Below are 26,314 nucleotides of genomic sequence, written 5' to 3' on the forward strand. Positions count from 1 at the left end.
TTTCAGGGGTTTCTTTTACAAAATGTACTTCCCCATGTATTGCCTTGCATGTTAATGAACTTTTTCAGATTCTGACACATTGCAAACTCTAATCTTTTTTTAGTTGGATTTTATGTAACATATCAGCACATAAAAGTCCATAATTGTGAAGTAAAGAGAACTGATACATAGTTTTTAAAATTTCTGTAAATAAAAGTATGAAAAGTGTTTACCTAAACCTAAATACGAAGACCATTAATCTGAAAAGCTACTATGAGGCCCACGGTAAGTCTGCAGGAGCTGCAGAGATCCACAGTTCAGGTGAGAATATATCTATCAACAAGACAACTATTTAATTGTGCACTCCACAAATCTGACTTTTATGAAAGACTGGAAAAAAAGCTATTATTTAGGGAAAGCAGATAAGTCCTATTGTCAGTTTGCTACAAGCCCTGTAGGGGATGCATCAAATATGTGGAAGAAAGTGTTCTGGTTACATGCAACCAAAGCTTTTTTTTGCCTGCATACAAACACTATGTGTGGCGGGAATATTAACACTGCACATTGAACCCCATAGGCACCATCTGGACCATAAAACATTGTGGTGGCAACATCATGCTGCTGGGGAGAGGCTTTTCTTCAGCAGGAACAGGGAAGCTGATCAGAGATTAGAGAAAGATGGAGTGCGAAATGCAGGTAAATGGGGAAGCAGAGGGATAAAGTGAAACAATATTTAATAACTTACAAAAGATGTACAACTGGTGTGGAGAGCACAATAGTAGAGCATGGCAAGGACTAAAACCATGAGGCAGGGAAAAGGAGCAAAGGCACGGAGAAGTAACGGACATGAAGCAGGCAGGCAAACAGGAGAAACCAGCAAAGAACAATGAAAATCAAACAGCTTATATACAGGGAGAGAGTGAAGAGCAAGCAGATGAGGGTAATCAAGAGGAGATGAGGACCAGCTGAGATCAATGAAGAGAGAAAGAGATACCTCAGGAAGAAGAGTAAATGAGGAGGGGCAGACAGAGAGAAACACAGGGAGGAAATCTAGCAGAATAATATTAATACAAAAATGTACATAAACACTAAAGTTAACCAGGGGGTAAAACATGAAAAGAAAATCTGAGAAGGGCACCTAACAATAATGGACACAAAAATCTTAACTGAAGAATACAAACCAAAAAACCTAACAGCAAGGACATGGTCAAAATACATACAAAAGAAAGTCAAAACTGTAAACGCCTGGAGAATGTGACAACTTGAGACTGGGAGTGAGGTTCACTTTCTGACAAGACTACAACCATAAACGTACAGCCAGAGCTATGAGGTGGTTTAGATCGATGTATATACAATGTTTGTAAGAATGGCTCAGTCAAAGTCTTTATCTTAAAGCATCAAATCTGAGGAAACTTACTGTTCAAAGATGATATCTATCTAAACTAACGGAACTTAAGTAATTTTCCAAAGAAGCATGGGCAAAGATGGAAGAGGCTTACAAAATCTAGTTTAAAATATCCCATATTTATTACTCCTTTCGTGCTGGGATGAAGTTTAAACCTACTGCAACACACAATGAATAAAAAAAGACCTCCTGTCAGTCTTTATCAGGGCCAACCAGGGAACACAGATTTACATGAGCAGACAATTTATTGTTTCTACTCAACCTTATGCTGCATGTTTTGGGAATACAAGGAAAACTGGGGCACCTGGAAGAAACATATAAAAACTCAGGGCCAAACCCGTGATCCATGAAAAGTGACAGTGTCACTGATCCGCCTCTGCAGCTCTGAAATCCAGACTAATGTGGATCTTTTATAGCAGCAGCAGTGCCATAAAGCATAGTGACACTTTTTGCACCTAGTCAGCAGGAGACCAAAACCTGGGATACCTTAATATTCTGCCACATTTTACTTAACCTCTGCTTGATGCAGTGGTTAGGTTGAGACAAACTAAAGCTTGTCTAGCTTGGTAACATATTGAAACTCTACTTATTAAATGCAAAAAAACATATATCATTGTGGTGGTAGTTTAATAATATCTAGCATGTTCTAATTTGTTGCTATGGTTTTTAAAATATTTTTGACTGCCCTTTTTCTTAAACCGTGTTGTAGTTATTAATATAAAGAGAGGCTTTATATAATCTTAAACTGAACTGCATATTACAGTAGATTTTTCTGTTTTGCTGAATGTTTGATGCTGTAATCTAATACAACACAATACGGTAGGATTACCACAGTGTTTATCTTGGAGTTTCTGTCCCTCTTTTTCAGATTATGAAGTGATCTTGTGAAAGGGATTGAGGATATTCATAGATTATGATTAAATCCTGAACTCCAGATGCTCAGCAAGAGGCTAGTGCAGAAACATATTGGTGTTTAATGTGAATTAATGCAGGATTTTACACAGAAGTGGACATTCTTTATTGTAGATATTTCGAAACTATTTAATTTATCACAGAGAATCCAGTATTAGACAAGTAAATGCAGCAACTCACTTTGAATATTTATAGTTAAAATCAAACACAATTGATTGAAATCCTTCATAATTTATATAGTTCAGTACATTGTCTTTTCTGATGTCAAATTTTAAAATAGTAAATAACTGAAACATCAACCTGTCATTTTCATACTGCCTAGCCAGGAAGTTGCTTTTAAAATGTAAAATCTAAACAAACACTGACCATAAACTATGTTTCCTTCATCATAAACCAAACCACGGCATAAGCTCAGCATGTTAACGAGCTGTGGGGCTGAGGTTAGTGCTCATGTATTTATATAGCAAAGTGTATGTTGTGCCTCCCGAAGGGGTTTGAACGCCACGAATTACAAGCAAGGCTAACATTTAGCTCTCGCCCCAGACAACATGACTCATAAGCTCTAAAGAGCCGCCGCATATGTCCGCATCATAAGTCCAATTGTGATATGACAAGCATGACCTTTGGATTCAGATCCATCTGTTTTGCTTCTGATGTTTACATAGGAGCAATCCGTGCTTTTGCACTGGCTGGGGTTTCAGGAAACATGCTCCATGAGCAACCATTTTTTATTATACACTGCATTGTGTACCTTTTTGCAACCTTTTTTCTTCTGCTGTATTAGCATGATAGGTTGGACATGATGGGAGTAGATCGCTCCTTGACCTCCTGGATAACAGAGTACCTGACAATGCAGCCTCAGTATGTCAGGCTGGGGAGCTGTGTCTCTGGGAAGGTCAGGAGCAGCAGATGATTTTTCTATTTCAGTTCACACTACACACAGCAGACTTTAAATACAATACTAACCCCTGTCACATGTACTTGGCTATTGTGGCTTGTGTTAGGAGAGGTCAGGAGCAGAAACACTGGGACCTTTTAGGTTCTTTCGGGAACTGGTGCAACAAATGCTGTCTTCACCTAAACATAGCCAAAACCAAAGAGATGGTCTTTGATTTTGGGAGGGAAAGGGCACAACATCAGCTATTCTCAGACCAGGGAGATGACACTTTGATAGTGCAGACCTATACATACCAGAGGGCTCTCATGGATGACAAGCTGGACTAGTCCCACAACACCAAAGCCCTCTACAGGAAGGAATTTGCCTGTTTTGCTTGCAGTCATTGAGGTCATTGGATGTCTGTGTAGAGTTGTTGACCATTTTCTATCACATAGTATTAGCCAGTGCACTTTCTTAGGCTGCTGTCTGTTGGGGAGGCAGCCTCACTCCAAGTGGCTGGACATGCTTGTTATAAAGGCCACCTCAGTGCTGGACAGGAGGCTGTAACCTCAAATATAAGTGGTAGAGAAAGGTAAAGTAATCCAAAAGAATGCTATTTGGAACAACGTCAGACACCCTCTCCGTAGCCTCCTGGAGCATCTGACAAGTGGTTCCAGCAAAAGGCTCTTTTCTTTGTGCTGCAGAACAGAGCGATTCATGAGATCCTTCATCCCCATGGAAATAAGACTGTTTAACTCCTTATGTTGAATTCAGCCATACATATAATCACACAAATACACCCTCATTCTTAGGACACATACACACACATGCACACACATGTACATGGGAAGACTAATATTAATGTGATTTTAGGCTGCATTTTTAAAAACTTTTAAAAATGTATTCTTCTTTTTGCTGTCTATGTTACATAGTATTTTGGATGACTGAAAATGTGGGTTGTTGTTTTCATGTTTTTTAAGTTGAGCTACTTGTACAATGGAATTTCCCCTCTGATGAATAAAGTTGTATTCTGTTCTATTATTCCAGAAAGTCATCATCAGTGTTTTGCTATGAGCCATGTTGGGGACCCAGTGGAAGAAGATGCTCTGGTAAGAAGAGATAAAATTGAAAACGTTTTGGCTTTCATTAAAAACACTACCTACATTCAAAATTCTATGTGAGGTAGAAAATAACATTACACACCACCCCTTAACACACGATCTCTACTGTAAATCACAGTGTTAGCAGTACAATGCTGTGGTGATGCTTTTCTGCTGCAGGGACAGGGAAGCTGGTCCGAGTTAAAGGGAAGCTGAATGGATCTACATACAGGGCAATCCTGGGAGAAAATCTGTTAGAGGACACAAAAGTCGTACAACCCTAAACGTCTAGGGCTACTATGGATTGGTTTAGATCAAAATATATCTATGTATTTGAATGGGCCAGTCGAAGTCCAGACCTAAATCTAATTGAGAATCTGTGGCACTAGTTTATGTTGGTCTATTACATAAAATTCCACTACAATACATTGATGCGTATGCTTGTAATATTACATAATGTAAAAAGAATTAAGAGGCATTAATACTTATGCAAGGCACTGTAAAAATATTCAATTCAATTCAATTCAGTTTTATTTATATAGCGCCAATTCACAACACATGTCGTCTCACGGCACTTCACAACAGTCAGGTACATACATTCTAATTAATCCTAACCATTGAACAGTGCAGTCGGAGTTAGCTTTTTATTCAAATTGGATAAAATGTTTTTCTATCTAAGGAAACCCAGCAGATTGCATCCAGTCAGTGACTTGTAGCATTCACTCCTCCTGGATGAGCATGTAGAGACAGTGGACAGTCACTGGTGTTGACTTTGCAGCAATCCCTCATACTGAGCATGCATGTAGCGACAGCAGAGAGGAAAAACTCCCTTTTAACAGGAAGAAACCTCCAGCAGAACCAGGCTCAGTGTGAGCGGCCATCTGCCACGACCGACTGGGGGTTTGAGAGAACAGAGCAGAGACACAAAAAGAACACAGAAGCACTGATCCAGGAGTACTTTCTATGGGAAGGAAAAGTAAATGTTAATGGATGTAGCTCCTTTAGTCGTTTCACCTAGAAACAAAGAACAGATAAACTCTGAGCCAGTTTTCAAGGTTAGAGTCTGAAAGAGAGCACATAGAGTTTGTTAGAGTTAAGCTCAGTCAATCGCCATGTCTAGAAGAGAAACACTAAAAGACAGGGCTATGTGGATCATCAATAGAGGGTGAGCATTAAGTTGTTGCCAGCAGAAGCTCGGACGATTCCCCTCTCCAGAAAGGTGTCACAGGTTGACACAGAGCCAGGCCAGATGTAGCTTTTAGGAAGCTTTCCACAGTTTAGTTCACAGTTTGTGATTGTAATTTACCAAATGCACGTCATTGTATTTCCAAAGACATTAAAGAGCAGTCAAATTAAAACTAAAAGGTAACATGCTCTGGACAAAAAAAAAAAATCTAATTTTTTAACTCGAACCTCCATAATTGAATATACTCTGACTTTATTAAATGGTATATTTCATATTGTACATTTTAGATTTGTACATGCAGTAATTGTTTCAGTTATGTAATATCACAGATGTCCATAACATTAACCTTCACACACTAAATAATCTTTAAATTATCATTCATTTGACTTCCATCTCAAGCTTTTTATTATACACAAATTCCAATAACTAGAAGAACGTTAATAATGAATCGGAATAAAACCCACAGTTGTCTTAATTCAGCTTCTCTTTGCTTAGATATCCACTAATCCCCATATGCCTTTTATAAATGGACCAAACAAAAAAAACAAAAGACAAAGGACGTTTCAAATTAGATTCACAGTCTCTGTGGGCAAGGTGTAAAATTGCTTTCACCTCCTCTGTGTTAAGCGGCAGACCAGGTCATTAGTTCCACTGTGGCAGTATTTTGCTGCAAATCAACTTATAAACTGTGGAAATTAGCAAATGAGTGTGGGAAGGCTGAATCTGCACGACGGTGACAAAAAGATTGTCTAAAACACATTATAATGAAAGTAAAATCCTCCCACGATTCAGAAAAAATTTATATTTTCTATTTGTTTAAATTTTAACTACAATTAAATGAATATCAAACATGTGGAATGGTCTTTGTATTGGGTTGATTTGACATTACAAAAAAGGCTACACAAATTAAAGTCTAGTGTGTCACTCGCTAGCATCATCAATCAAAGGGATAAAATGGTTTAAACATACAACAGTGCTGACATTTGAACGTAGCTGTTGACATTGCTTAGATACATTAGGCCCCTAAACAAACCATTCCCTGGGAAATCATCTGTTAACGACATGCTTTTGGCCAGAATATTTTTACTTATTCAGTGTCTTATGCAGCTTTGCTGTTCAGTCCATTGATAGCTATCATTATTCCTAACTGTTCTGTAAAGAAGCACATGTAGTATTTATGTGCACAAGTTCATTTCATTTGGGCATGGTTTTGCAATAAATGTTATTTTATTTACCATCAATTTAGGCTTAATATTTCCGTAAATGAAAGCAACTGACCGTTAATCTGCCAACAGTAACTCTCAAACTGAAAACTTCTCAACAGCGTTTAGCTCAGTGAACAAATCCCAGAGCGGCACATCCTGCTTTATCATACCTTGTTATTCAAAACCATCACAGTTTCTGTGCCATATTTATCTTACTGAGGATAATGATAAATAAATAAGTCTCAAGGGAGTAAACCCCCTGCTAATCTAGAAGAGTTGAAATGGTTCTTGATTCCTTAGTAGATGTCTTTTTTTGTAGCCAGGAAGTAGACCCTGAGCCACTGAAATTTAACCCCATACATAGGAGGTTAGCAGTTTGTCACAATTATCCTCAAGTTCCCTTTAGAGAAAAAAGTGATCTAACTGATCATGAATGTGACAGGAAGGTGGAATCACATTGGTGAAACCTTTATCAGCCCATCAGCACCACTACATGACATGGGAAGACAGCCAGACATTCTTCTCGCAGGAGATCAGTTTCTTAGCTCATCCTGTGTTTAAGTGGGTCCTCTGCCACTTTACTGCTGCTGATAGTAAGTCATTAGGCTGCCAGACATGACTTGGCTGCCTGAAAGAAGTATGAGGTGAAGACAATAAACAAATCCAGTCATGATGAACTACTTATACTTGAGAGGACATAATTCCATTTATTGTTTCTCTTTGACTTGATCTATTCATCTAAGAGCCATAGAAGCTCTAATCATCTGTAAACCAGTAATATGAAGGTCCTCAGCCGGTTAAATCAGTGGTGTTTTATCATTCAGATTATTCTGTTAATGAGAGTCACAGCTTCATTCAGACGTACTGATGACTGAGACAAATAAAATCTTGTTATGCACATTGTATTTTCCATTTATGAAAACATGAAGAGAGATCTGTTGCTCTGCAATGAGATTTCTTAGTAAAGTATGTCATCTTACCAAAGGAATTCCTGTTATTAAATGCTTGTAAACAACATACCAGTGGTGCACGTATCAGTTTTAATGCCAGAAATAGATTTAAATTTTTCATTGAGGTGAAGCGATAATAACCTCAACCTAAAGAAGAAATCCTTTTCCTTGGCATTAGGGAATCTGTTTCATGTAAAAAGAAGAATCAAATTTCTTTATATTCCTCAGGATCATAATTTATCTGGAATCAACACAAAAATTAACACTTTAAATTTTCTAAGAAGAATTGAGGGCTAATTACTAAAATCAGGAATACATCTAATTGGTAATCAACTAACATTTATTTACTAAAGATTAACTAAACAACATAAACAAACATAAAGACAAGCAAATAATAAGAAATGCTAATTAATCTACAAACTACCAACCAAAGGGGACATTTAAACTGGGGAGTATGCATTTAAAATAATAAAACAAAATTGCTTAAGAATCTAGAATTACAGTTCCAGTGATTAACAAGAGCTGCTGCTGGAGCAAGTTCTTAACAGTTTTTAAAAAAAACTTAGAAGCTACAAGTTCACCACCGTGATTAGTAATTATTCTCCATAAGCCAACCGCAAGCACCTGACAAAAGTATGTCTTTCTTCCTGCCCAGGTGAGTGCTAAGAAAAAACTATTTTTGGGGGGCCAGAGCCACAGCTTGCTGCAGTGCAACTGGTGCAAGAAAGAGATTTTATGTTTTAGTTCTAATATCTAACTTTAGGTCAGTCAGCTTTGCTAACACCAGAAACTCTAAAGCAGAATTCAAAAAGGAGCCCTTGGTTTGGTCAGAGATGAGTTGTGTTTTTTTTTTTTTTTTCTCACTAAAAAATTTTAATCTTTCTGCACATGCTATTCACACTTTTGTATCTATTGGCCTAAAGTACGATCTGGAACATGGGGTATTTGTTTGGAGAAACTGACTCTCTAATGGTTGAACTGAAAGGTTGTATTGACTAAATCCTAGGTCCAGCGAAGCTATTTAAAATTATCTGGAAACACCGAGCCCCTGTAGGTAAAAAGTCATTTTGTATGTGTGTGTTGACTACAGAGATCTGATTTGGATTTCAGTTTTGGTGGAGTCCATATCACTTTCTTTAAACTTTAACAAACGGTCATTTGTGTAAACTTTGTATAAATTTAACAATAAAAGTAACAAACACTGAGCATAAGATGAAAAAGGTACTTGATGTAGTAGTTTTAATAAAAGTGCATTGAAAAAAACGTTCTTTGGTAGCATGTTTTAATAAAAAAAAATAAAATGGGATTTTTCAGTATTGATGCATTCAAGGAAAACAGTTCCAATTCAGTAACTGGACACTTAGTAGAAAAATGATTAATTACATTAGTTGGAAATAAAATACTTTTATATAGCACTTGTATATCATTTTTAAAGCAAGTGAAGGAAGTGTTTTTTCCACATGCATTCATAGATTTAGTTGTGAACATCCACACCACTACCCACTAGCCATCAGCTCTTTATGTGTCAGACAGAGAGGGGAAGATGCAACATAAGCCACAAATAAGACTAATATAAGAAAGAGAACTTTATGCTTTTCCAGTTTTTCTTCTGCTTGGTCAAATGAAATCTATAGAGAAAAAATATGCTAAGATATTAATTAATAAGCTACTTAACAGAAAAAAAGCTTTGTGTATATTAAAATTCCTCTGGAACCCAGTTCACATGATAAAGGAGAAATAGTAAAAAGAGAGGGGGCAAAAGCCTACCTCCAGTGGCATTTGAGCAAGAGGCAGCGAACAATGTGGACAGGTAGCCAGTCCATTGAAGTGGACCTTATTTACGGATCATGCTTCAGTTTCGTTCAGTTTATCTATATATCTCACCAATTCATAACATGCCTCCTTAGTCAGTTACATACATTCCACTTTGAACCTTGTTATTAAACACTGCTGTCAGGTTTGGCTGACTAATTGGTAAAAGGTTTTCTGTTTATGGAAGCCCCTCCAATTGCATCAAGTCAGTTGCTTTGCTGCAGTCTCTTCTGAAAAAGTATGTAGTAACAGTGAACAGTTGATGGCATCGAGTTGTTAAGTTTGAAGCAATCCATCATACAAAGCATGCATTTGTTGACAGTGAAAAGAAAACTCCCTTTCCACAGGAAGAAACCTCCAGGAAAACTTGTCTCAGTGTGATAGGGCATCTGGCACTAGTGACTGGGGTTTTGAGAAGATACAGCAAATACACAAAGAACACAAAATCACTGGTTCAGAAGTTTCCATGTTAAAGAAAAAGTTGGTAACAAATGGCAGCAGTGGCTTTATCTAAGGAGATGAGCCCAGCTAGTGAAATTAATTAGATAAAAAAAACGGAATATGTATAATTAGTGGCAGTAATAACAAATTTCCATTGCTTTGTTAAGGAGCGAGACAAGGTAAAACATAGAAACTTTATCATCTATAGAGAGGGAATATTTAATAGTTTTTGGCAGCAATAGCTTAGCTGATGGCACCCTCAAAGAAAGAATGTCAGGCAAGATGTTACATCTGTGAACAGGAATTACACAGAGAGACCAGAATGATAATGTCAGCAATAACAGTAGATAATCCATAATAGGAGAGCAGTAGGAGAAAGTAGCAGAGTACTAATTGTAGGCCTGCTGTTATTTTAACCTCCCATGCTATAAATCGATTTGCTTTTAAGTGAACCCTCATGTGCATGACAATGTGGAACTGCCACAAACCAAGATGGTCAAAAGTGAATACATACTTTTTAAAATTGTCTCACTTTTTGGTTTTCTGCTAAGGGTTACAAAGTACAACATTTACTCAGTGAACATATCCCAGGGTAAATGCTAACTTGTCAAACTTTTGGCCTGAAGTTAGCGTTTTATTAACATACAAATTATTAGCATACAATGTGTTGTTTCCAATTTGGAAGCCGTATGAAGGATTATTTTGCCCACTAAAATACTCTTTATTGTCTCCATTGTTTGTTTGTTCGTCGTCTTCCGCTTGATCCGGGTTGCAGGGGCAGCAGACTCAGCAGAGACACCCAGACGTCCCTCTCCCCATACACCTCCTCTAGCTCCTCCAGGGGGAGCCCAAGGCGTTCCCAGGCCAGGCGAGAGACATAGTCCCTCCAGCATGTCCTGGGCTGTCCCATGGGCCTCCTCGGGCACCTCGTGGCTCGGGCATCTATATCGGATGCCCGAGCCACCTCAACTGGCTCCTCTCGATCTGGCTCCTCCACTCCGAGCCCCTCCCGGATGGCCGAGCTCCTCACCCTATCTCTGAGGGAATGCCTGGCAACCCTACGGAGGAAGCACATTTCAGCCACTTGTATCCAGAATCTCGTTCTTTCGGTCATGACCCAAAGTTCATGGCCATAGGTGAGGGTAGGAACGTAGACCAACCGGTAAATTGAGAGTTTTGCTTTTCAGCTCAGCTCTCTCTTCACCACAACGGACCAGCACAGTGAGCCCATTACTGCGGCAGCCGCACTGATCCTTCTGTCAATCTCCCGCTCCATTCTTCCTTCACTCGTGAACAAGACCCCGAGATACTTGAACTCCTCCACTTGAGGCAGGAACTCCCATCCAACCTGTCTCCATTGTCTTCTGCTTATCTGAGGTCGGGTTGCGGGGTTTCCTTGTCCGATATGCTAACCCCTCCCTTCTACTTCCCTATTTCTGAGGGAATTGCTCAATCCAGTTCTCCATCCAATGTGTCCGGACTTCCCTAAACCTGAAAGGTCTTACTAAGCAAATTTACTGAAAGTTCTGTTTAAGCTGGTGTAGGGAAATGACATGCCTAACCTCTAACAGCCTGCATTAAGAGGTCTTGCCCTTCTTCATCTGGAGGTCTGGACAACCAAGTAGCCCACAGCAGTCATCCACTCCTCGACAGTCACTTCTGTTAACGGCTGCTCATTCCCTAATGTTACAACTGGCTCCTGGTATATGGGTTAGGTTAATTTTAGTGGCTCGGCACGAGCCCCAAGGGCGCTGTTTTAACAAGCTTGCTAAGGCAACCTATAAAAACCTCCTAAAATCTCTTAGAACCAAGCAACAAGACTTTTTACCACCAATGAAAAACCAAAAAATAAGGTCACTCAAATAATTGAATGTCCACCATTTATCTAGAATTTTATATGCTTTCTTTAATTAGTACCGCTTTTGCAGGGGTCAGTAACAGCTTAAATTCGGCAATAATAATTTCAATAATAGAAATGAATCAATTAACTCAACCTGTCTTTCCCTGATGCTGAAACTAGTGAGTTGGAGAGGCTTTGAAGACGGAGGCTCATCCATGTACATCCAATGTTTCTTCTGGTAACAACGAGAGATTTCTTGAAGGAAAGACGGCTTAATCTTCAGTTTTCTTCCTCTAAATGGACCGGCACTGATCCTCCAGCTTTCAATGGTCAAACAGGAACTTTGTTGTCATATGTCTCAGAAGACAGTATCTTCCAGAGGCTGAAGAGCTGAAGGAAACCCTGTAGGATTAAATGAGGTTGATTCAGGACTTCCAGAATCCTGAAACTCAGAGCAATCAGCTGTTCACCGATCAAGTTCACTTCTGTTGTCTGGATAAAAAGACCGTAGATAAATTCAGATTATTAATTTTGAGGCACAGTCCTTCCCAGGCACACGGGTTGATCCTCTTTTTAATGCAGTCGATCAGCTGGGCTGTGTCTCTGGTCCTCTGATTCATCTGTAGCGTCTTCTCCGTCCGATGTTGTTCGCTGGTCTTCTGCGAGGAAACAACCGCAGTTCCCTTTTTTGGCATTGCTTTTATAGTGCAGATGCTCTCACTAGTAAGCCCTTTGTTAGGCTTCTCCGTGCCGGAGGATGAAGTGAAGGGCTAGGTTGACTGCATCATCTACAGACCTGTTGGCTCTGTAGGCAAACTGCAGGGGGTCCAGGAGGGGGTCGGTGATGTCTTTTAGGTGTGAGAGCACAAGGCAGGACGATGGTGGAGGACTTGAAGCAGGCTGGCACATGACATGTCTCCAGTGAGGTGTTAAAAATGTCTGTGAAGACTGGAGACAGCTGATCAGCGCAGTACTTCAGGCTGGCTGCTGAGACAGAATCCGGTCCAGCAGCTTTCCGGGGGTTCTGTCTCCTGAAGAGTTTGTTGACGTCCCTCTCCTGCCCAATACGTTATTGCTCAATACTTAGTCATGGTCCCAGTGACTTTCTGGTGCTGTTTTTCAGCCATGATGATCAGAATCAGAATCAGAATCAGAAAAGCTTTATTGCCAAGTACGTTTTTGGACATACAAGGAATTTGTTTTGGCGTAGTCGGTGCAATACAATACAAATTAAACAGTATAAACATATCTACAATATAATATAAATATATGTGCACAGTTTTAAGTGAGTGAGAGTAAATATAGAGCAGTATAGGATGCAAGAGCAATACAACAGTGCAGGTGATCATTGTGCAAGTATGGCAGTGCAAGTAAAGCAGGAGTCCATGCTGAGCGTTAATGTAACGCATAGAGTTGCAGGTTACAAGTGTCCTGTCAGCAAAAAAAAGGGGGGGGGAGTGTCAGGGTGGTTTCCGGGCTTTGTTAACCAGGCTGGTGGCAGATGGGAAAAAACTGTTCTTGTGGCGTGAGGTTTTGGTCCGGATGGACCGCAGCCTCCTGCCAGAGGGGAGAGTTTCAAAGAGTCTGTGACCGGGGTGGGAGGGATCAGTCAGAATCTTCCCTGCCCGCTTCAGGGTCCTGGAGGTGTACAGTTCCTGGAGCGACAGTAGACTGTAGCCAATCACCTTTTCAGCAGACCGAATGACACGCTGCAGCCTGCCCTTATCCTTGGCTGTAGCAGCGGCGTACCAGATGGTGATGGAGGAAGTGAGGATGGACTCAATGATGGCTGTGTAGAAGTGCACCATCATAGTCTTTGGCAGGTGGAATTTCTTCAGCTGCCGCAGGAAGAACATCCTCTGCTGGGCTTTCTTGATGAGGGAGCTGATGTTTGGCTCCCACTTGAGGTCCTGGGCGATGATGGTTCCCAGGAAGCGGAAAGATTCCACAGTGTCAATTGTGGAGTCACAGAGGGTGATGGGGGCAGGTGGGGCTGGGTTCTGCCTGAAGTCCACAACCATCTCCACTGTCTTTAGAGCGTTGAGCTCAAGGTTGTTCTGGCTGCACCAGTCCAACAGATGGTCCACCTCCCATCTGTACGCGGACTCGTCACCATCAGAGATGAGTCCGATCAGGGTGGTGTCGTCCGCAAACTTCAGAAGCTTGACAGACTGGTGACCGGAGGTGCAGCTGTTGGTGTACAGGGAGAAGAGCAGAGGAGAGAGAACACAGCCTTGGGGGGAACCGGTGCTGATGGTCAGGGAGTCAGAGACGTGCTTCCCCAGCCTCACGCGCTGCTTCCTGTCAGACAGGAAGTCAGTGATCCACCTGCAGGTGGAGTCGGGCACACTCAGCTGGGAGAGCTTCTCCTGGAGCAGAGCTGGGACGATGGTGTTGAAGGCAGAGCTGAAATCCACAAACAGGATCCTGGCATAGGTTCCTGTGGAGTCCAGGTGCCGGAGGATGAAGTGAAGGGCTAGGTTGACTGCATCATCTACAGACCTGTTGGCTCTGTAGGCAAACTGCGGGGGGTCCAGGAGGGGGTCGGTGATGTCTTTTAGGTGTGAGAGCACAAGGCAGGACGATGGTGGAGGACTTGAAGCAGGCTGGCACATGACATGTCTCCAGTGAGGTGTTAAAAATGTCTGTGAAGACTGGAGACAGCTGATCAGCGCAGTACTTCAGGCTGGCTGCTGAGAAAGAAGCCGGTCCAGCAGCTTTCCGGGGGTTCTGTCTCCTGAAGAGTTTGTTGACGTCCCTCTCCTGGATGGAAAGAGCCGTCCTCGGCGTGGGTAGGGGGCTGGTGGGGGGGAACTTCAGGGTGGGGGTTGGAGGTGCCAAGGCCCCTCTTGAGGTTGGGGAGGTGGTGGTGGTGGATTGTGGCTGCAGCTGTTGGGGGGCGTCGTGGGGGATGGTTGCAGGACTGTCCCTTTGTCTTTCAAAGCAGCAGTAGAACTCGTTCAGGTCGTTGGCGAGGCGTCGGTTGTTGATGGAGTGGGGGGCTTTTGGCTTGTAGTTGGTGATTTGCTTGAGCCCTTTCCAGACAGACGCAGAGTCGTTGGCTGAGAACTGGTTTTGGAGCTTCTCAGAGTACAGTCGTTTGGCCTCTTTCACTGCCTTGCCAAACTTGTACTTTGCCTCTCTGTATATGTCTTTGTCCCCACTCCTGAAGGCCTCTTCCTTATCCAGTCTTAACCTTCTGAGTTTAGCTGTGAACCAGGGTTTGTCGTTGTTGTAACTCACCCTGGTGCATGACGGTACACAGCTGTCCTCACAGAAGCTGATGTAGGAAGTCACAGCCTCTGTGTACTCGTCCAGACTGTTGGTAGTAGTCCTGAACACATCCCAGTCTGTACAGCCTAAACACGCCTGGAGATTCTCCACAGCCTCACTGCTCCACTTCCTTGTCGTCCTCACAACAGGTTTGCAGAGCTTTAGTTTCTGCCTGTATGCAGGAATCAGGTGGACCATGATGTGGTCGGATTGGCCCAGTGCAGCACGTGGGACGGCGTGATAAGCATCTCTGATGGTGGTGTAACAGTGATCCAGAATGTTGTCTTCTCTGGTCGGACATTTAATAAACCGTCTATATTTGGGGAGTTTGTGGGTGAGATTACCTTTGTTAAAGTCACCAATGACGATTACTAAGATACCAGTAATAGCCACACAGCTGGCTTTAGTCTCGTCCTCCCTTTCTTGTATTGCTTGTTGGTCTTCAAAAGATTCGCTGTCAGCATGCAGCTGGCTTTATCGTGTTCCTCCCTTCTTCATATTGTTTCTTGGCCTTCAAAAAGGTTTGCTGTCAGCTCCTAGTTGGCTCTCATCACTCCTAGTCATAATACAGTTCTCTCCCTAATCTGCTCAATCTTAAACTTTACACAGTATTACACATTCCACCTTCAGCTTTCTGCATTTACTTTTAGACACAGTTATAAAACCATCACTTCATTCTTTTTATTCATACATCACAACTGATCAACATTATATCTCTTTCATATATAGATGATTGAGAATGTCTAAACCTTAATGTTTTTCATTTTAATTATAAGTTCTCAATCATATTTTAATCATATGTGTTTTAACTTGATACTCAAACATTACTCATTTCATTTAATACTTGTAGAAAAATAGAAAATCATCATACATCATCTCCTTTTTTACACTTGTTGTTTATACTTCTGCAAAATATAAGACAGTTAATATGTGACTCCACACAGGCCTTTCCAGTGTCTCAGTCCCAGAATGTAAGAATATGCGTGTTTCACTCTCTACTGCTTCAACTATGTATTTTAATAATTGTTGCATGGATTACACAAAAAAAATACTTATTTTAATTTTATAGATTTAATTGTGAGCAGTTAATGGATGTTGCATGGATTACATGGAAAGATCTCACCTCATTTTGACAGGGGGCAGCAGCCTAAGCAGAGACACCCAGACTTCCCTCTCCCCAGCCACTTGGGCCAGCTTGTCCGTGGGAATCCCAAGGCGTTCCCAGGCCAGCTGAGAAACATAGTCCCTCCAGCATGTCCTAGGTCTTCCTTTGGGCCTCCTCCCGGTGGGACCTGCCCGGAACACCTTACCAAGGGGGCATCCAGGAGGCATCCTAACCAGATGCCCGAGCCACCTCAAGAGGCTCCTCTCGATGTGAAAAAGCAGCGGCTCTACTCTGAGTCCCTCCCGGATGACCAAGCTTCTCACCCTATCTCTAAGGGAGAGCCCAGACACCCTGAGGAGGAAACTCATTTCGGCCACTTGTATCAGTGATCTCGTTCTTTTGGTCACGACCCAAAGCTCATGACCATAGATAAAGGTAGAAACGTAGATTGACCTGTAAATCGAGAGCTTCGCTTTTTGACTCAGCTCTCTCTTCACCATGACAGACCGGTACAGTGCCTGCATAACTGCTGATGCAGCACCAATCCGTCTATCGATCTCCCGCTCCATTTTTCCCTCATTTGTGAACAAGACCCCAAGATACTTGAACTCCTCCACTTGAGGCAGGACCTCCTCCCCGACCCAGAAAAGACACTCTACCCTTTTCCGGCTCAAGACCATGGCCTCAGACTTGGAGGCACTGATCTTATCGCGGCCGCTTCACACTCGGCTGCAAACTGCTGCAGTGAGAGCTGTAGATCACGAGCTAATAAAGCCAATAGGACCACATCATCCGCAAAAAGCAGAGACGCAGTCCTACAGCCACAAAAACGGATCCCCTCAACACCTTGGCTACGCCTAGTAATTCTGTCCATAAAAGTTATGAACAGAATCGGTGATAAAGGACAACCTTGGCGGAGTCCAACCCTCACCAGAAACAGCTCTGACTCTGACTTACTGCCGGCAATGCGGACAAAGCTCTGACACCGGTCAAACAGGGAGCTAACAGCCGTATCAAAGGGCCCGGTATCCCACACTCCCCGAGTACCCCCCCCCCCCCAGGATTCCCCAAGGGACACAGTCGAACGCCTTCTCCAAGTCCATAAAACAATAAAACACATGTAGACTGGTTGGGTGAACTCCCTTGCACCCTCCAGGACCCTGCTGAGGGTATAGAGCTGGTCCAGTGTTCCCCAGCTAGAACAAAAACCACAACTTCAGATTTTGTTTTTTCACTTGAAAAAGCTGTGAACCTACAGTCAAGTCCATAAATATTGGGACATTGACTCAATTGTCATCTTTCTGCCTCTATAAACCACCACAATAGATTTGAAATTAAACAACCAAGATGTACTTAGACTGCAGGCTTTCTGCCTTAATTTGAGAGCATTTACATCCAAATCAGGTGAACGGTTTAGGAATTACAACAGTTTGAATGTGTGCCTCCCACTTTTCAAGGGAGCAAAAGTAATGGGACAATCTGCTGCTCAGCTGTTCCAGGGCCAGATGTGTGCTGTTCCCTCATTATCCCATTCATAAGGAGCAGATGAAACATCCAGAGTTCATTTCAAGTGTAATATTTGCATTTTGCATACTGTTGCTGTTAATTCTCAATATGAGATCCAAAGAGCTATCACCATCAGTGAAGCAAGCCATCATTAGGCTGAGAAATCAAACCAAACCCATCAGAGAGATAGCCAAAATATTAGGCGTGACCAAATCAACAGTTTGGAACATCAGTGAGCTCAACAACAACAAAAGACCCAAAAGACCACCAAAGAGAAATGTGGTGAATTACCAAACAATACTTTCCTGGTGAAGAAATGCCCCTTCACACCAATAGGCCAGACCAAGAACACTCTCCAGGAGGTAGGTATATGTCAAAGTCAACAATTGGGGAAGACTTTATCAGAGAAAATACAGAGGATTCACCACAAGATGCAAATCATTGGTGAGCCTCAAAAAGAACAACATCCTATGGACAGATGAGACAAAGATTTACTTGTACCAGATTGATTGAAGTTGATATTTATGGACCTGACTGTATTTAACATCGGCATTTGTGGAATGTACCAGGTAAATCTTTATTTTGTTTCTGCAACAAAAAAAGAAAAAAAATATTATTTGCCAAAAACTTAAATATCTCTATATTTACTCAGAATTAGACCCATAATTACTTGCATCTGGTAGCCTGTAGGTGCCAAAACGACTGAATGATGATATTGTTTACAACAACTACTAATGTGGACATTTGAAATATAAACAGTGTCAGTCTGCTTCATTTTGTTTTTACAGGTCCTTCTCAAAAAATTAGCATATTGTGATAAAGTTCCTTATTCTCCATAATGTCATGATGAAAATTTAACATTCATATATTTTACATTCATTGCACACTAACTGAAATATTTCAGGTCCTTTATTGTCTTAATACGGATGATTTTGGCATACAGCTCATGAAAACCCAAAATTCCTATCTCACAAAATTAGCATATTTCATCCGACCAATAAAAGAAAAGTGTTTTTAATACAAAAAACGTCAACCTTCAAATAATCATGTACAGTTATGCACTCAATACTTGGTCGGGAATCCTTTTGCAGAAATTACTGCTTCAATGCGGCGTGGCATGGAGGCAATCAGCCTGTGGCACTGCTGAGGTCTTATGGAGGCCCAGGATGCTTCGATAGCGGCCTTTAGCTCATCCAGAGTGTTGGGTCTTGAGTCTCTCAACATTCTCTTCACAATATCCCACAGATTCTCTATGGGGTTCAGGTCAGGAGAGTTGGCAGGTCAATTGAGCACAGTGATACCATGGTCAGTAAACCATTTACCAGTGGTTTTGGCACTGTGAGCAGGTGCAGGTCATGCCGAAAAATGAAATCTTCATCTCCATAAAGCTTTTCAGCAGATGGAAGCATGAAGTGCTCCAAAATCTCCTGATAGCTAGCTGCATTGACCCTGCCCTTGATAAAACACAGTGGACCAACACCAGCAGCTGACACGGCACCCCAGACCATCACTGACTGTGGGTACTTGACACTGGACTTCTGGCATTTTGGCATTTCCTTCTCCCCAGTCTTCCTCCAGACTCTGGCACCTTGATTTCCGAATGACATGCAGAATTTGCTTTCATCCGAAAAAAGTACTTTGGACCACTGAGCAACAGTCCAGTGCTGCTTCTCTGTAGCCAAGGTCAGGCATTTCTGCCGCTGTTTCTGGTTCAAAAGTGGCTTGACCTGGGGAATGTAGCACCTGTAGCCCATTTCCTGCACACGCCTGTGCACGGTGGCTCTGGATGTTTCTACTCCAGACTCAGTCCACTGATTCCGCAGGTCCCCCAAGGTCTGGAATTGGCCCTTCTCCACAATCTTTCTCAGGGTCCGGTCACCTCTTCTCGTTGTGCAGCATTTTCTGCCACACTTTTTCCTTCCCACAGACTTCCCACTGAGGTGCCTTGATACAGCACTCTGGGAACAGCCTATTCGTTCAGAAATTTCTTTCTGTGTCTTACCCTCTTGCTGGAGGGTGTCAATAGTGGCCTTCTGGACAACAGTCAGGTCGGCAGTCTTACCCATGATTGGGGTTTTGAGTGATGAACCAGGCTGGGAGTTTTAAAGGCCTCAGGAATCTTTTGCAGGTGTTTAGAGTTAACTCGTTGATTCAGATGATTAGGTTCATAGCTCGTTTAGAGACCCTTTTAATGATATGCTAATTTTGTGAGATAGGAATTTTGGGTTTTCATGAGCTGTATGCCAAAATCATCCGTATTAAGACAATAAAAGACCTGAAATATTTCAGTTAGTGTGCAATGAATCTAAAATATATGAATGTTAAATTTTCATCATGACATTATGGAAAATAATGAACTTTATAACAATATGCTAATATTTTGAGAAGGACCTGTATTTAGTAGCTACATTTATGGCTTGTACTTTTATAAAATAACACATTAATCATAATGACTTATGTTACTTATACCCTGTCACCAAAAAGGAAGCAATTAAAATGGAAGTTGAAACACACTCAGGGTAAGGCTTCTTACCATTTGGAGTTTTATCTTGCCCATTGTCTCTCCAAATGTTTCTCATAAACCCTCTTATAATTTTCTTGTTATATTAGTTCAACAGAAGCTTCAATGAAATTGAAAATAATTTTTTTTTTATATTTAAACATTCCCTGGGACCTTACTTTATTACTAATAAAGTGCAGACCAACTGTAAAGCATGTTTGTTATGTTGATGGGAATTTAAAGATGGATCACAGTGTGTTCCTGTGCACTTATTAAGGGGCTGTTTTTCTGGCACTTTGGCTCCAGTTTAGCTTGTAGATGATTTTTAACTACACAGATCCATGTGTGCTTTTGCCATATGAACTACTGGACTGGATATAATTCATTGTAATCTTTGAGGATGACAGACATTACCATTAAAGCATCAGAACTTCTGGAGGATTATAAGACCTCAGTTTGCTTAATTGTGCTGTAAAGGTTTGCTTTCACATTCTTTAAAAAGCAAAAAGTGGAAAAGCCATGGTATAATTTGTGTCCAGGTTAGTAAAATAACTATTTGTAAGCTTAAGAGCCAATTGGACCAGAATAAAGCTGCAATATGACATCTTAACCATCTCACAAGTACCTCTGACAACACATTGCAGTTTTTCAAAATATTTTCAATTTAGCGACTATTAATTAATTAAAAGAACACAGCTATTCAACAAGAGATTAACAGTTATTCTGGAATATTTACGGTGGATGCTGATGAAATGTGTCAAACGTAAAGCAGACGATTTACTCTTTAAAAATGCCATCAGTCTCTGTGCCACAGCCCAGCAAAAACTGCTAATCAAGTGATATTTCTTTACTGTTTACTGTGCATTAATTAACTGAATAAACAGAGCTGTATTAGAGTTGTATCAGATAACATTAATATCAGCTCATGAGATCGGGTATCTGTAATTGCTGAAGTCTTTATCCAGGTCATGGTAATAGATAGTCTTATTAAAATTGAATGGTTGATAAGGATCAATGTAACATGAAAAAATAAAAGAAAAAAGGGATAAAAAAACTTTTTTATTTGGCTTTTTTTAATGTAATACACCACCAGGAGCTTTGCAGCTGGCTGTGATTTGTGCACATTGTATTTCAACATAGTATTTTGCCCTCCATGGGTGCAGTTTATAGAGAATAATGTCTTGAACCCATCTTTTTGTTTTGACAACTAATCAATATTACTTTTAAGTTTTTTTACTGGGTTGGCAGCATTTCAGTTTGAGGGCTCAGATGAAGCATTCTCAAAATGCCCATTCTGTTTGTTTAATTTGGGAAGTAGTTGGGTGCATGCGCTTGTGTAAGTGTAGGAGCCTTTTTGCTACTGTGATTGGTCTGGATCGGTTTACGCAAAGGACTAGAAGATTTTTTGTTAAAGAAACAATGAAGTTTAGGAAGCTGTCACAAAGATAAATGTGTCAGCACAGTCAACCACAGCTAATGTGGTGAATCACAATCAAGTGACACAATAAGATCAAATTTGGTAAACTGAGAAAAGCCATGCCCTAACCTTTTTAATCCTCCCCAAACTCAACATCTTAAGGCTCTATTTAGCCACCTTCCTGTCATTTCTCTGACGCTCTGCTGCAGTTCCACCTTCATCCTGTGTCCTGCCTTTTTCATATGTTTCTGTCACTGAGGTAATTATGGCTCGTGCAGTGGGAGATATTTGGTGCTGGAGGGCTAGGCATTGACCAGCTCTTTGATTTGTGAGGCTCTCCCCTTTCTCCATGTATGATTTCTAGGTCACCTGGCAGAAATCTGAAAATGACAGAAATGTGGGTAGCTCATAAGAAATGGAAGAAGAAAAAACTGCTTTACAGCTTCACAATTGTTACTGCAGGAAAATCAATGTTTTGTTTAACACTAAAACAAAATGGTCTGTATTCTGTGCAGCAGTGAATGCAGAGGTTGTGTTAGTAATGATGAAACAGATTATATCTAATCTCCTTGGAATAACTATGTAATTTAATAAACAAATGTCAATTTAAGACACTTTACAAAACAAACAGGTTAGATTCATATCCAGTTAGGGCAACATTCAGTTAAAATCAGTCAAATAAATTTTATTCCAATCAAAGCATCTATTTCAGATCTAAATACATACAGCCTAATTCAGTTGAAATGGAGTTTTGACGAAAATTCAACTTGGAAGACTCACCTCCACTTCCAGCTCCATCTTATTACTCCACCACGTTCTCCGCTCCAACCAATGAGCTCCTGATCTACATTCCTCCTCAGCCAGTCATCCCTCCAAACTTTGCTTTAAAAGACCTTCATACGCAGAATCTCCTGATCTTCAGCTGAGCTTCGACCCTCCTCCACCCCAACTCCACCACCAGTATCAGGATCCCGGGGGGAAGACTTCTCTAATTCTAACCCTAAGATGTTTATTCAAGCTCATGTCATTATCAGCATCTATGTCTTCCACCAGGCTCCGAGCGGCAAAAGAAATCAAACATCAGCTTATAAACTCTTCTAATTGCCATCTCTGTGTTTCTCTCATTTGTGAGTCTTTCCAGGTTGAAATTATCGTAGAATACAGTCAGATTGAACTAATCAATTTGTAAAAGTCATTGGTTAAAGGAAGCCCAGCTATTTGCCTTGAGTTGTTGACTTTGCAAGCATGTGTTGATGATGAAGATAAACCATTCCCTTTAAACAGGAAGAAATATCCAGCAAAATCAAGCTCAGTATGAGTGATCTTTTGCTTTTACTGGCTGAGGGTTGAGAAGGCAAGAAAAGAAACAGAAAAAAATGCAGAAGCACTGAGTCAGGACTCTTTTCAATTTGAAATAAAAACAAGGACTGTACACCAAGTTAATAGCAGTGATAACTCTCTTAAAGGCTTTCTTCTGAAAAGACTCACAGCCAAACATGGAAGCACCAGACTAAGATTACTTTCTATGGAAAAGAAACACCAGAGACGGCACCTAGTCACTGGCTGCAATAGCTCTGTCAATAACTCCATGTAGGTGAAACACTCCATGAAACACACATGAACTGAGCCAGAAGTACTTTCTACATGACAGAAAAATTTGTAGATCTGTTGTCGGCTTTGTCTTGGAAAGACATGCAGCTAAACACAAGCACTTAGTAAAGAGTACAGTCCTTTCTATAGGAAAGAAAACTAAGAGACTGCACAAAGTAAGAAACAGCAATAGTTCTGTCACTGACTCTGTTCAGGAAACAAATGCACATAAACACAGAAGCACTGAGCCAGGAATACATTAAATGGGAAAGAAAATCAAAGAAAGTAGTCAGTGTTAATGGTAGCGATAGCTCTGTCAATGACTCCACCCAGGAAAGTAAAAAAAAAACTATGTACAGACAAAAGCACTGTAGGAGTACTTTCTATAGGAAATAAAATCAAAGAGAGCACAAAAGTTAACTACAACAATGGCTCTGACAGTCACTACATAGAGGAAAGAGACATAGGATAATTTAATCAGGACTATAGTCTATGGCAAAGAAAAAACAAAAGTAATAAACAAAGTTAATGGCAGCAACAGCTCTGCCAGTGACAATGCCCAGAAAAGACTTATAGCTAAACAAAGAAGTACTAAGCTGAGAGTCCTTTCTTCAGGAAAGATGAGTTGTTATGACAATTCCTCAACCAAAACAAAAAAGCTCCTAATAAATATTGACCATCAGCTGGAGGCATGACAGTAGTGCTGGGCGATATGGAAAAAACCATATATCACTATAAAGACTATTTTATATCACAATAATGATATATATCAAGATATACCGCCAATTTTTCTGTTATTCTCTGAAAAATATGACAAAATAATATCATTGCTTACATTTTTTCCAACTTTATTTTAAAGTTACATTTTACGGAGCCTGCGAGGGGACATGGGGAATTATTTTTACTTTTGCATCCCCACACAATACTTTTGCGTTCGCTTGCAAAAGTTGTTAATCACTTTGAGAAAGCTGTGCATTTTGGAACAGCAGCACAGATGACAAACTGCTCACAAAACAAACAACACTGATATGGCATTGATAGGTTTTATTTGTCATTTGCAGGTTCACATGCAGTCAACAATGCAATTAAATGCTTAGGATAAGAAGAACTGTTCAAATCACGATAAAAACAAAAGCACTAATGGCGTGCAAAACAAAGTACACATCATGCAGCAGCAATAAGCAAATCAAATGTCACACATGTGGTTTTGTGCATTATTATTGTCCAGAGTTCAGTAGTTTGACAGCTTGTGGATAATAACTGTAAGGGCGATTTCAAAATAAAACTCAATAAATCTCAAAAACGGGTGTAGCGTTTGTTCCATTTTTGCAGTTATCTAGTTTGGAAACTCTCCCACAAAGTATTGCAAGATAACGCAAAGACTATTGCGAGCGAACGCAAAAGTAATGCGTGGGGACGCAAAAGAAAATAAACTTCCCCGTGTCCCCTTGCGGGCTCTGTAACAGTTAACTGAACTGTCACAAATGAGAAAAATACATTTTAGTGCAGCAATATATGTGTATCAAATGACAACAGATGAGGCAGAGGTAGAGCTGCAGTAGCAGCTTCTTGAACCCAAAATGCATCCAAATCTCAGACATACCCCCCATTTTTGATGAAAGAGCTTCTTCTTGGACTGCCTCTATACCTGTCTCTGTTTGTTGCAACCCCGGGTATGAGACTTCAGCCTCTGGCGCCTCCATCTTTCAGCACTCATGAGTTAAATAACGTAAAGCATGTCGCAAACCGGTGTGTGAGTCACATAACGTAAAGCAGCGTCATGTTGCAAAACCACAAGATGGAGCTTCTTTGCAAAAAACTATTTTTTATTCTTGTTTATCACATATATAAATTGAGTGTATGCAAAGTGACACCACTAATACATTCATTGTAGCCTACTTTATGAAATATTTGCTTGAATAATTGATATAATTATGTTAGAAACAATAGAAACGATAGAAGAGAAGTAGCAAAATAGACACTTACCCATGATATGTATTGTCTTATCGCCCAGCACTACATGATAGTGAATTTATTTATGAGTATCGTTTAATCTCATTGTGGAATCATGGAAAATGGGAGAAGTTAAATCATCCATTGGAATATATTTGTGTTAATGGCATTGGAGGAAATTAAATCACAAGATGGAGAGCTCAGTGCACTTATCTCTATGGTTATTGTACACCTGCCGTAGAAGAGGGGAAAAATACACATTTGTTGGTCATTGTTATGGTGAAAGGTTTTTTTTTTCACATACATTATTTATTCTTTTGTAAAACACAGGTAATCCCATTTACTCCTCCAATTCCCCTCTTAGCTTCTGATATGAACTTGAACCATTACTTTTAAACCAGAAGGGTTCACCATCGGGGGGGAGAAGTGAGAATTTGATCTGCTTTGCCCCCTGGTTTGCTGTTTCTGCCAGGCTGAGCCACAAAGATAAACAACATGCTGTAGACACATTGCCTTTGCTATCTTTAAAATTTGTAAAGTCTTAGCTGCCAGCAAAGTACAAGCAAGGCTCTGTTGTTTTCTGCAAGAGCAAGCACAGAAGGTTTCAAGTATTTTTCTTTCTTTCTTTCAGTGAGAATCCACAAGCTCTTTCCAGAGATTGGTTGCCAAGGAGAGACCCAGAAGGGAGGTATTCAACAACATATATTAAACAAACCCTAACTGTTACTCTCAGCCACCAGACTTCAGTGATTAAACACAAAATTAGTCTCATTAATTGTTCTGCTGCTGTCTATTTTATACACCCCTACTTTGCATTACTGTGGAACTGTTGTGTTTTAATATAGCAATCAATTAAGTTTAAACTCATATTTACATATAACTCACACCAGTAACTGAAGGAACTCTGCTTCATTTAATTTATTGAGTCTTGCGGCAATGATACCAACAAAATAACTGCACTGTGAAGACTGACTATAGCTGTAAAAATAAAAATGGCAGAGCCCTAAATATGCATCTTATTTATTTTACCAAATGCACTCCTGATCAAAAACTTAAGACCAGTTACCAATTACCACTATTTGCTTTTTGTTCTGTTAGATCTTAAGAAGGTTCTAAGCAGAGCTTCACAATGCTAAAAGAAGAAATGGGAGCAAGAGACAAAATATTTTCAGCAGGAAATTTATTGAAAGCAACATTTCAACTGAAATAGGCTGTTCGACAGCTGATCAAAAGATTAAGTCTATAGCTCTCAAAAAAAAAAAA

General features: G+C 40.5%; 1 long non-coding RNA gene across 1 annotated transcript; it reads left to right on the forward strand.

Moving 5' to 3' along the window:
* Window positions 1-580: 580 nt before the first annotated feature.
* On the forward strand, window positions 581-26,118 carry LOC124873446. Its single transcript, XR_007039532.1, has 3 exons — window positions 581-675; window positions 4,221-4,282; window positions 25,683-26,118. It is a non-coding gene; the product is annotated as an uncharacterized LOC124873446 (long non-coding RNA).
* Window positions 26,119-26,314: the final 196 nt, after the last annotated feature.

The sequence above is a fragment of the Girardinichthys multiradiatus genome, chromosome 9 (genome assembly GCF_021462225.1).
Source record: "Girardinichthys multiradiatus isolate DD_20200921_A chromosome 9, DD_fGirMul_XY1, whole genome shotgun sequence".
Lineage (NCBI taxonomy): Eukaryota > Metazoa > Chordata > Actinopteri > Cyprinodontiformes > Goodeidae > Girardinichthys > Girardinichthys multiradiatus.